Genomic DNA, 12,052 nt, shown 5'->3' with positions numbered 1-12,052 from the left:
AAAAACTCGTTGTTTTCAGCTGCTTCTGCAGCAGTGGGAAGAGCAAGCCTGTGGGGTCCTCCCCAGGTTGGCCCCAGCACAGAGCTGCATCATTCTACACACCCCTCATGACTTGTCTCCTTGTCTGTGAGGTGGTAATGATGATGCAGGGAGCTCCAGGGGTTGTCGTGAAGGTTACAGAGATGGGGGGTGTAAACTTTGAACAGTGTGCCCCACATAAAATGCAGATCTGGTGAGCAGAGGCAGCTGCTCACATTAATTGTTGATGCCAAGGCACTGGAGTTCCACAACAGCCTATGCCTTTCTTTCCTGGGTCCTTTTTGTCTCAGCCACCACCTTAGAGAAAGTGACTCAGCAAGGCTGGTGCTTGTGGAGCCCTCTACAAATCCAGCTAATTCACACGGGCAATGCCCTGGAGATAAGGGGGTTTTCCTGGGTGGTAGGACCACATTTCAGAGGCTTAACTAGCCGGTTTCTCCTAACTGGTCGTGTCGTCCAGGGTCAAGATGAAGGCCTGCCAGGAGACTGGTGGTCTCACCAGAGTTTTCCACTGGAAGCATGAAGGACCCCATGGGGCTTCGTGCAGAATGACATGGGTGTTGGAGGGAGAACAGGGGGGACATCGCCTGTACCATCATGGGCAGGTCACTATATCTGGCTCACGCCGGCTTTCTTCCCATCTGGGAAATGGCAGAAGACCATGCTTTTTCACAGGAGGGATGAGGGTTTAGGGAGGTATTTGATGACTGTGTTGGGGCTGCATGAGTAACAGAGTTGACGGAGGGGCCTTGGAGTCACAGACTTGGGTTCAGGCCCCTGCTGCTGCCACATAAAAGTAGATCGCTTGGGTAAGCCATGGACCTCAGTGTCCTCCTCTGTGCACTGTGGATAATACCTAGCATGTAGGTCTGTGAGGGGTACAAAATAGAAGGCCATATTAGGAGCTTAGAGCAGAGTCTGGTACTCACTAGATTGTAGTTTTATGGAGATACTCTGGCATCACTGGTGTTGCAGACCTGGTCCTACCCTCTGGAACCTTTGGCTGTGTGACAGATGGCTTATGAGGCCGTGGCTGACAGAAAGAAGCGGTGTCTGTCTTCTTAAGATTAAGGGTACAGAGGGGTGCCTGGTGGCTCAGTCATTGAAGCATCCAACTCTTGGTTTCAGCTAAGGTCATGATCTCAGGGTGGTGGGATTGAGCCCTGAGGTGTGCTCTGCTCTCAGTGTAGAATCTGCTGGAGGTTCTATCTCCCTGTATTTGTGTGTGTGTGCTCTCTCTGTATCTCTCTCTCTGTCTATCTCTCCCTAAAATAAATGAAGCTGTAAAAATAAATAAATACATACATGCATAAGTTAATTAATTATGGGTACAGAAAACAGTGATGGAGCTGGGCTGATGGGACGCTTGGCAGCAAAGATAGGTGCACCCTGCTTGAAGGCTCGGGGGTAGCTGCGGTGTCACCAGTGGTGATGGGGGTGTGAGGAAGAAGCCTCGTGCAGCATCCAGAGAGGAACTTAGATGGGGGGGGCGTTCCAGGGAGTAAATGCCCATGGGTAGGAAGCATCTTCAGATGAATGTCAGAGGGTGTCCTCATGGATGGGGAGGCACCCTTTCTCCCTGAAGCTGCCCACGAGTGGAGGTGTGCCTGCTGGGGACATAACTAAATCATTGGGGTTTAGCCTCCTAAGCTGTTAATTTATGAAGATGTGGCCAAGACCTTGTCTCACTGCTTTTTAAAGAGAAGTAAATTAAACTGCTGTTTGGGATGGTGTTGTCTTCCAAAGGCTCATTCAGAGTCAGTGGCAGAGCTGCTGTGGGCTTTCCAACTTGTCTTGAAAGCCTGGTCCAGGCAAGGGTGAGGGATATTCCCATCTCTTGGGGTCTCTTGCCCTCTCTGTTTATGGCAGAACGTGGTTTTGTGACTGGTAAATAGACAGGCATCCTGTGCAGATCCTTCAGCTCTTCGTGTGGCTGCAGTAGAGGAAATTCCCATTTACTGGGCACAGACTGTGGCTGGACGGGCGGTGTGGCGGGGCTCTCACTGAGCATTCTCCTTTCACGTAATCCCCGACCAGATATGAATTTTGTGGTGTTGCCACTATCCTGCTGGCCAGGAGGGAAGTTGACGCCCAGGAAAGTTACACTTTCTCGCTGTGGTAAGCGGCAGAGCCATGTCAGCCGGTCCAGGCCCTGGCTTTCAGGTCTGTTTGCTGTGAGCATTTCCTCTTGTGTTTCCAGCTTTTGGCCTGTTTGACCTATCAAACTACTGATGGTGTATTGATAATTCTAATACTCTCGACATTGTGAAAGATGAGCTCTTCACTTTGTGCTAGAAATGTTTCTTGCTGTATTTTTCTTTTAATTAAAAAAAAAAAGTCAAAGTCCCACGTTTCTGCCCATTTGAATCTCCCTGAGTCTCCCTGTTGTGAAGTGGATGGGTTTGGGGATTTCTAGGGCAGGGGCCTAGTTGGTGGTGGCTTTGCCTGGAGGAGCCCATGGCTCAGGACTTAGAGTGGGGACTGGAGCAGTGTGAACTGTGGCCTGAAAATGTGTTCATGTGTTTTGAGGTGGTGCCCAGATTCTTTTGGAGGATGAACTGAGGTTTTGATCAGTAGGTTAGAGAAACACTTGATGGAATAACACTGATAATTTTGTTTTTGTATTCAATCCTAATTTTGTGTTTTCGTTTTCGTGTAGTGCAGTGTGCTCTATGTTCTAAGAAAAAATTGGCAATCAATTCATACAGTATCATGATTTAATAATCCTTCCTCACTCACCGGGTCATATTTCAGGTTTTTATATGTAGTTTTTATATCTGTAGTTCTGTTTCTGAATTCTGCATTTTGATTCATTCCTTCATTTTTAAATTTCTTATTTTAAAGATTTTATTTATTTGAGAGAGAGAGAGAATGAGCTAGGAGCAGGGGCAGAGGGAGAAGGAAAGGGAGACTCCTCACTGAGCATGGAGCCTGATGTGGGTCTCAGATCCCAGGTCTCTGAGATCAGGACCTGACCCAAAGGCAGATGCTTAACAGACTGAGCTACCCAGGTGCAGCCACATTCCTTCATATTTTTATTTTTACTCCAGTGCTGCACTGTTTGGCTGGTTGCTTCAATTTCTGGGAGGGAGGGAGATGACCCCCTCCCCTGTTCTTCTAACAAGTTTGCTTTTGCTGTGTTGACTGGAGAAGGGCCAGGCTTCCTGAAGATGAGTAGGATGATTCAGTGACACCCAAAAGTCAGTGGCTATCATTGTTCCCACTGTGCTTCAACAACTTCACCCACTGACTCTTTGATGATGGCAGCCACCAGCAAATCTTCTGCAGAGGACTGCTGCCTTGGGATGCTTTTCTTTTGGTGCTGGACTTCATTCCCCCTGGCAGCCAGTACAGCTAGGATTACAACCTAGGAAAAGTCCCATTAGAACCCAAGAAAGTGGGGTGCCTGGGTGGCTTAATCGATTGTCTGCCTTTGGCTCAGTTCATGGTCTTAGGGTCCTGAGATCAAACCCTGCACTAGTGTCCGTGCTGGCTGTGGAACCTACTTAAAATCAAACAAACAGAAATCAGCCCAAAAAAGTACCATCCTTTGTGTTGTTCTATACTGTGGATCAGATTTTATTTTTCTTTTCTTTTTTTTTCTTTCTTCTTTCTTTTTAAAGATTATTTATTTGTCAGTGAGAGAGCACAAGCAGGGGGAGCAACAGGCAGAGGGAGAGGCAGGCTTCTGGTTGGGTAAGGGGTCTGATGCCGGACTTGATCCCAGGACCCTGTGATCATGACCTGACTCATGTTAGGCTGCTGCCTAACAGACTGAGCCAACCAGGCATCCCCCAGGATCAGACTTCAATAACCCTACCAGATTTCTTTAGCTTTGACATTTTAAAGGACAATGAAAGCTAGCTAAACCTACACCAGGATTCTGCATCTGCTGGGGCTGTGCTGTCCAGGCCTATGTGCCTCCTGTTCTTCTAACCCCATCAATTCCACCCATGTTTTAGCCAGTGAACTGTAGGCAGGTGTGGGTGTGTCACTGAAAGCTTTGACTCGTCATTCATATCTTTATTGTAAGCTTATAATCTTTATTTTTTTCTTTTTTTTTGGGTAAGATTTTATGGATTTGTTTGTTTATGAGAATGAATGGGAAGCAGAGGCAGAGGGAGAAGCAGACTCCCTGCTGAGCAGGAAGTCTGACATAGGGCAAGATCCCACAATTATTTATGACCTGAGCCCAATGCAGATGCTTAACCGACTGAGCCACCCAGGCGCCTCTTTATTTTTCCTTTATTGATTATCTGCCTTTCTGAGGCAGCGTTCTACCTGGGTTTTCATAACTCCACACTAAGGTATTCTTCCACTAGTGTGGCCTGTTTTGAGGTAATTCCTATACATTCTGGCTATGCTGCTAAATGATGCTATGATCTTGGACTCTTTTTTTTTTTTAACTTCTCTGAGCCTTGGTTTCCTCTGTGCTAATGTGGATAATATACCCTCTCTTGCAGATGTGTGGAGGGCCATGGCTGACTTGGATGCAGTTGGAGTCATCTCACGGCACATGGAATACACAATTTCTCTTGCTTCCTGTCTTGATAACGACATCTTGGTTTTCATGCTGTCTTAGAACAAGTAGAACTTGACTTACATGTAAGTTGTGAATTCACGTACTTTTGACAGAGGTGTTATTTTAGTTTAGTTTAGTTTAGTTTAAAGCAGGCTCCACACCCAGTGCAGAGCCCAGTGTGGAACTCAAACTCACCACCGTGAGATCAAGATCCGAGCTGAGATCAAGAGTTGGCCGCTCAACCAGCCTAGTCACCCAGGCATCCCTTATGTTTATCATTTTTCAAAAAATGTGACAAGTAACACTTTCTCTGCTTGGACCTGTCCTCACACCTGCTATGCTGGTCTGGGGGTCAGACGTGTAGCTGGTGTGGTGCTGGTGATGTTGAGCAAGACAGTTGTTAAGTCTTTTTACCCTAATTGCTGTTGTCCTATTATTTCCTTTTTTTTTTAAGATTTTATTTTATATCGTGGTGATATATGCTAAAACTGTTGCTTCTGGTCCTGCCTTAAAACTTGAATATGTAGGGCATTTTTTAAGGATTCATCCCTGGAGAAACAGTATTTGTTTTTCTCTGTTTGACTTATTTTGCTTAGCACAATACCCTCTAGGTACATCCATACTGTTGTAAATATCAGGATCTCATCCTTTTTGATGGCTGAGTAATATACCATTGTGTGTATGTACCACTTTGTCTTCTGTTGCTGGACACTTGGGCTGCTTCCATATCTCGGCTATGGAAAAAAAAATGCTGCAGTAGGCTTAGGGGTGCCTCCGTGCTTTCAGAATGTTGAGTCTGATCTGTCAACTGCCACAACAGTCGTGGCAACTCAGGAAGGGAGCCAGGTGCAGGAGGTAAGAGGAGGAGTGCAGCTTTAGGCAATCTGAGTTGAGGTGTCTGTTGGACGTGCAGGTGTAGGTTCTGGTTGGACAGTCAAAATGTAGGAATGGGTGCTTGGGGGAAGAGAGATGCAATCATGCTGTTGCCAAGGGATATATTCCTTGTAGAGAGAGTGACAGTTAAGGATTTAGGGTAATTCCTTCTTTTCTTGGGCAGATAAAGGGGAAGAATAAAGGAGTAGTGGATGGAAGGGGAGGGACGTGGCTTTGATGCCAGGAAGGCATTTTTGCACAGATGTCTAGAGAAGAGAGATTTCAAGGAATGAAATGTCAGCAATGTTCGATGATGTGAAAAGTTGCAAAGCAGCTTGATTAGGGGGTGGGGGTAGATCGAGGAGGTTGTCACTGAGTACTGAAAGAAAATGGGAGGTGAGTAGTGGAGTCCTAAGCCAGACATAGAGATAGAGTGACTGGGCGTGAGACCATGGAGGTCACACACAAGAATAGCCTTTTAGAAAGTTTGATGGTAAAGACACAGACGATCATAACTCCAGACATAGCTTGGACAAGGGTGGGTTTTACAGGCTGTGTTTACCTATTTGCAGGTTGACTGAAGGGAGATGACAGATGGTGTATGCTGCTGGATGTTGTGGGTTGAGATGGGATCAGGTATACAGAAAAGCACACAGAGAGGAGTGTATGGATGCCCTGACTGCTTCTGTAGAACACAAGGCCAACATTAGGCATGGAGGGAATGGAACGTGGCTCAAGGAGATGTGCAGTCTCAGATACAGACCACATGGCTCAGAGTCTTACAGGGCTCTCCTTGCCTCCGCGTGGCCCTTCTCACAGGGTTTAAGTTTTGAAGAGTCCTTTTGTTTCTCTGGGTTTGGGGTGTGACTGGAGAGACATAGCAGAGAGCAAGGGCTGAGGAAAGACCAAGAGGGCAGGAACTCACAGAGGGGAGTCTACTACCCTCTCTGCCTTTTCTGGTATGGGCTCTCTCCTGATCTGAATGGACGGATGACCTGCCATTACTTCTTTTAAAAATGCATTTGGCTTTACCCTGCCAGAAAGCAACACATGTTTATTGAAGAATAGTGGGAAACCCCAGAGAAACTGAAGGAAGAAAATAAGCACTCAGCTGAAGACAACCATTCAAAAGTTCTGGCACCTTTTCCTCCCAACTTTCACTGAAGTTGAACAGATAAGTGTATATATATGAAGTGATTTCTGGGAAAGACCAAAAAAAAAAAAAAAAAAAGATACCAACAACAAGAAAACAAAAAAGAGAACAAAGCAGAAGAAAACGGTGTTCATTTTTTTCCTGAGGCTGCCCTTCCTCGATACTGCTACTTGGTTTTACTACCTGCTTTTCTCCCTGGGCTTTCTTGACAAAACATGGTTCCACTACTATTACCTTCTTCAAAGTGTTTGTCAGAGTCGTTTGCTTTCAACATGGAGTTTGAGCAAAATGGACTATTGTTTTAAAATATTCTATCATGTGTGCTGTAATATCTCATCATGGACATGATACAAATGCTATGATAAAAAGAAGAGATGCTTTTAAAGTGATCACCAGAGTTGTGAAATTCATTGGCATGATCCTTCTTTTTTTTTAAAAAAGATTTTATTTATTTATTTGACAGACAGAGATCACAAGTAGGCAGAGAGGCAGGCAGAGAGAGGAGAAAGCAGGCTCCCTGCAGAGTAGAAAGCCCGATGCGGGGCTCGATCCCAGGACCCTGGGATCATGACCTGAGCTGAGAGCAGAGGCTTAACCCACTGAGCCACCCAGGTGCCCCGGCATGATCCTTCTTTTGAGGGTCATAATTTGTTTAATTTTTTTCTGCTCCAGCTTAACCTTCGCAGTCTTCAGTTGTTATGTGCATTAGACACAGTATTAGCAGTAGTGGCAGTAAAAATACTCTTGTCACCCTTTACAGGTACCATTTTACTAGCATCTCCTTACCACTGCAGCAGCTTTAAACCCTGTTTCCACCCTGTTCATTCCTTTAAATGCCTTTTCCTTAAAACCTTTTCTTAGTTTTTAGTGTTCTATAGCTTTACCACAAAATGTTTAATTGAAGATTTCTCATCTTGCTTGGTATCTGTGCATTTCCTGTATTTCTGGGTTTATCATTTCTGTAATATCCTCAGCTGTTTTCTTCTGAAATTTTGACTCTGTCCTTCTGCTGTACTTCCCAGGATTCTTATTTAAACCTCCCATCTGTTGTTCGTGTCTCTCAAGCTGGCGTTCATCCTCTTCTCCTGCCTCCTTGTGTTGCATTCTGGGGAATGTCTTCACTTCTTGGTGCAGTGTTGTGAAGTCCTTCATTCGGGGCTCATCTACTGCCCCACCATTCTGGTGTTTTTTTCTGTTGTGTTTTACGTCTCAGTGATTTTTGGTCCCTGTTTAACTTCCTTCAGTTCCATGTTCACACTTGGCCTTTTGCTTTTGATAGGCTCTTGATCCTTCTTCATTTTTAAACCTCTTTTGTGTTCTTAAACAATTAACATGTAATATTTTCTATTCTGTATCTGATCATTCCAGTGTCTAAAGTCTTCATTTTCCCTCAGTCTTCTGTCTCTCAAAGTGGCCTCATTTCTTGCATGCTCTGTGAAGGGATTTTGAGACCAGATTTATTGGAACATAGATGTAATCTCTTTTAATTCTGTTTTTTGGTGGTTTTTTTGTTTGTTTGTTTGTTTGTCTGTCTGTTTTTTCCTGGAGGGTTTGTCTTTCCTTTGCCAGGAGGCTGGGAGTGTTCTTGGTTGGGATCACTTTGGTTCCATTTGAGGGTCCTGGTTTATTAAGGAAATCTCGGGTTCAGTTCCCCCAACTTACCGTGTGGTGGGAACGGGGTCTGGAGGGCACAGGCCTGTAGATATCCTGCAGTGAAAATGGCATTTGTTCTCTGGCACCCTGATTTGTTTTTCTTGAGCTTGTTGCTTACAGAGCAGGTTTTGGCTCACTTGTTTCTGCCACCTCCCTCTTCCTGCTTCCTTTCCTACCATTTTCTAAGTCCTTTGCTAGTTTTCCGATGTCTTTTAAAGCCCAGAAATGTTTTGTGAATTCCATTTGCCATCACTAATTGCAAGTCTCATCCTGCAGCAGGAAGGCCAGAGCCAGACACTGTAATGCTCTGCCTCCCACAGAGGAGATTTTAATACCCTCTCCTCGTGTTCAGAAATTCTAGATTGGAGATGGAGTTATGGATACATTACCATCTACAGAGGAATTAGTTGCCTATGTAATAGAACAAGTATGCATTATTCTAATCTTCCTAAAACTTCCATTTTGCATAATAAATATGAATGAATAAGGAACCTGCATTACTTTAGTTTATGCAGATGTTCTCTTTCTGTCTCTGGCTTTAGATGGTAGGTTGTCATTTGTATGGTTCATTCTGAAAATTGGGTAACTTCATTCTTATTTTCTACATGTTGGTGCCATATAAAGTGATGATTTATGGAGATTCAGAGGTAAATATTTATCAACATCTAAATAATTGGGGAAGGCTTCCTTTACAAAAGGTAGAATTATTAAGACCTGTTTAATCACAGAAGGGATATCCTATAAAGCTAGCCCATAAATAAAAAGTGGATCAGAAGAAAGCAGAGAGAGGAGAGAATTTGGAAGGAGCACGTGGAGGGACACCTACTGCCTATCCCTGTAAGTCAGGGGCAATCTGGAAGGGAAACCTTGTTAAAGGAGGCAGTAGTGTTTAGATGTAATGAGCTACTGGAAACCTCACAGTGTTCTGGTGAAGCAAGTGGTGTGCAATCAAGTCCGCAGCCCAGTTGAAGTTGTGGCTTCAGGCAGCAAGCGAGCAGGCCTTTCTGTCTGCCTTTATCTCCAGTGGGAGCGACTTGTCCTCCTTGAAGTCAGCCTCCAGACATCTTTTCCTGTCGCTACACATCTGTGCATCACTGAGAATTTCTGCGGTTGCTGCTTCATGGAGATGTTTGTCAGTTTTGGGTTTTGTTTGTTTTGTTTTGTTTTTTACCGAGGTTCACTTGCTAACTTTTCTCTTTTCTTAAAAAAATATATATTTAATCTAGGGGTGCCTGGGTGGCTCAGTGGGTTAAAGCCTCTGCCTTCAGCTCGGCTTGAAGGCATGATCCCAGGGTCCTGGGATTGAGCTCCACATCAGGCTCTCTGTTCAGCAGGGAGCCTGCTTCCCTTCCTCTCTCTCTGCCTGCCTCTCTGCCTATTTGTGATCTCTGTCTGCCAAATAAATAAATAAAATCTTTAAAAAATATATGTGTTTAATCTAGGGGCACCTGGGTGGCTAAGTGGGTGGGTTAAGCCTGTTTCTTCAGCTCAGGTTATGATCTCATTGTCCTGGGATTGAGTCCTGCATCAGCAGGGAGCCCTCTTCCTCCTCCTCTCTCTCTCTGCCTCTCTGCCTACTTTTGATCTCTCTCTGTCAAATAAATAAGTAAGTAAATAAATCTTTTAAATATATATATATAATCTCTTCCAGGAAGAGTTTATGCTGAGTGAAAAAAGTCAAGCAGAGAGAGTCAATTATCATATGGTTTCACTTATTTGTGGAGCATTACAAATAGCATGGTGGACAAGGGGAGATGGAGAGAAGGGAGTTGAGGGAAACTGGAAGGGGAGGTGAACCATGACAGACTATGGACTCTGAAAAATAATCTGAGGGTTTTGAAGGGGTAGGGGGTGGGAGGTTGGGGGAACCAGGTGGTGGGTATTAGAGAGGGCATGGATTGCATGGAGCACTGGGTGTGGTGCAAAAACAACGAATACTGTTACACTGAAAAAAATATATATATATATTTCATCTCTTATTACCATGTATTTCAAATGGTAGTGAGGGATGATGGTGTGGGACGCCATGAAGTGAATTTACACTGCCATCTTGACCACAATATAAGTGTCGTACACAGCTGTCCTGTGTCCCCTTTCGTTCTGAAATGGATTCTCTCTTCCCAGCTGTTATCAATAGAAGACAGGGGTCTTTGTTCTTGTAGGTGACTTGTCCAAGATTGCACAACTTTCGAGGTTTAACCTTTGGTCTGATTGTAGGACCCATTTTCTTTAACTCAGTGCCATGCAACCTACCATGTAGGACTCTCAATACTCTCCTGCTTTTGAAGCTGTACTCCACAGGCCACGTCTACCAGTGCATATCTATTTTTGTCTAGTTCACTCATTTATTGCACACATTTACTGGATGCCAGCTATGTGTTTCAGGCACCTTTCTAGGTGCTGGAGATATGGCAGTGGGCAAGTCAAACACAGCCCCCTGCCCTCATTGAGCATGTTCCATTTCCTACTACTGGAAGCATCCACCAGGAACAATGGACTTATGCCAGAAGTCCAGCAATGATATGAGTTCCAGAAATTTCTGAATGGTTCTTTGTGGAAGTGATGATTTGGCGGCAGCCCTCAAGGTAGCTACCTGCACAGGCAAAAAAAAAAAGAAAAAAAAAAAGGAGGGCTGGTGTAGAAATGCCTGATGAATGGGCTTCAAGGTCAAATAACTGAGCCAGGTCTTTAAGGTCTTATTAAGCTCGGAGATTTTTCAAGAACTTTCCATGATACATAAGCATATTATAGAAAAAAACCCTATTCAAAGCACACTGTAAATTTGGAGGATGATTGTCTTTGCATTATTTTTGTGATTAAATGACAGTTGATGATACAGGCACAGTTGTAAGTCACTTATCCTTGTGCAAACACTTTGTGGTAAATTCTTTTATCATCCTTATTTTTCAGAGGTAGAGACTGATGCAAAGGGAGAAGTTTGGTGGTTCTCCACTGGCCACAGCTAAGCAAGCAAAAAGCAAAAAGCAGAGCCTGCATTGGAACCAGGCACTGTGGCTCCAGACCCCAACTCTTCACCCTTGGGCTTCTTGCAGCACGCCTGATTTCTTGTCACTAAGAACTTGGTGCAGGAGTTTAACGGTACCTTTAACTTCTAGTTTTTCTTTCTCAGAACTGAATCTGCATTGCAGTGCATCTCTGCATAAACATGTGTTTAATTTTGTCACCTTTAATTTTGTTTTTAGGTAAGATCTGAAGGAGTCAATCTGTTTCTTCTGTGGCTTCAAGCACTTCAGACAAACTTTGCAGAAGAGCAGGTGCTGATTTTTGCTTGCCTCGTGCCTGGTTTCCCAGCGATCATGTCATCCAGAGGGACCTGCATGGTGGAGACACTCATCAGTCCTAGCCCTGGTGTGGCGGATGGTGAGGAACATTTTAGCCAGCCTTACAGGTTGAAATGACTCTGGAAGTTCTCTTGAGGGATTCCTCAGCTTGTCATGATCCTGAATAGAACCCTTTATTTCGTAGATGGGTTTGGAGGAGGAATTATCCCCTGCTCTTGTTCACAGTAATGTCTTACAGATATTAGAATAGAAAGAATCAGAGCCTTTTTTATATGCAATGAGGATGGGAGACATTTACTGAAGTGGTGGAAACAGGAATGGAAGGGAGGACTCAGATGTTGGAAACAACAGGAAGTGGAGACACATCATGTATCTGGAGTGTTTTCTTGGCTGTGAATGAAATTTAAATCTGCCATCCAAAACTACTGTTTATTGTCCTCAGCATGATTGTTTCACGAGTGGACATTCATCTGCTCACCCAGCCCTGTATTTTCATGCCGCATTCATGGA

The 12,052-nt window shown here is 44.4% G+C and overlaps 1 long non-coding RNA gene across 1 annotated transcript in view; it reads left to right on the top strand.

Moving 5' to 3' along the window:
- LOC309857310 overlaps positions 1 to 11,706 on the top strand; it is a 30,810-nt gene extending 19,104 nt beyond the window's left edge. Inside the window, exon 3 of the long non-coding RNA XR_014307621.1 lies at positions 11,444 to 11,706. This is a non-coding gene — a long non-coding RNA (uncharacterized lncRNA). The remainder of the gene's footprint in view (positions 1 to 11,443) is intronic.
- Positions 11,707 to 12,052: the final 346 nt, after the last annotated feature.

This window comes from Mustela nivalis (genome assembly GCF_964662115.1).
Source record: "Mustela nivalis genome assembly, contig: HAP1_SCAFFOLD_617, whole genome shotgun sequence".
NCBI lineage: Eukaryota > Metazoa > Chordata > Mammalia > Carnivora > Mustelidae > Mustela > Mustela nivalis.
The sequence above is the reverse complement of the archived record's forward strand: the minus strand, read 5'-3'. Positions and strand labels throughout refer to the sequence as shown.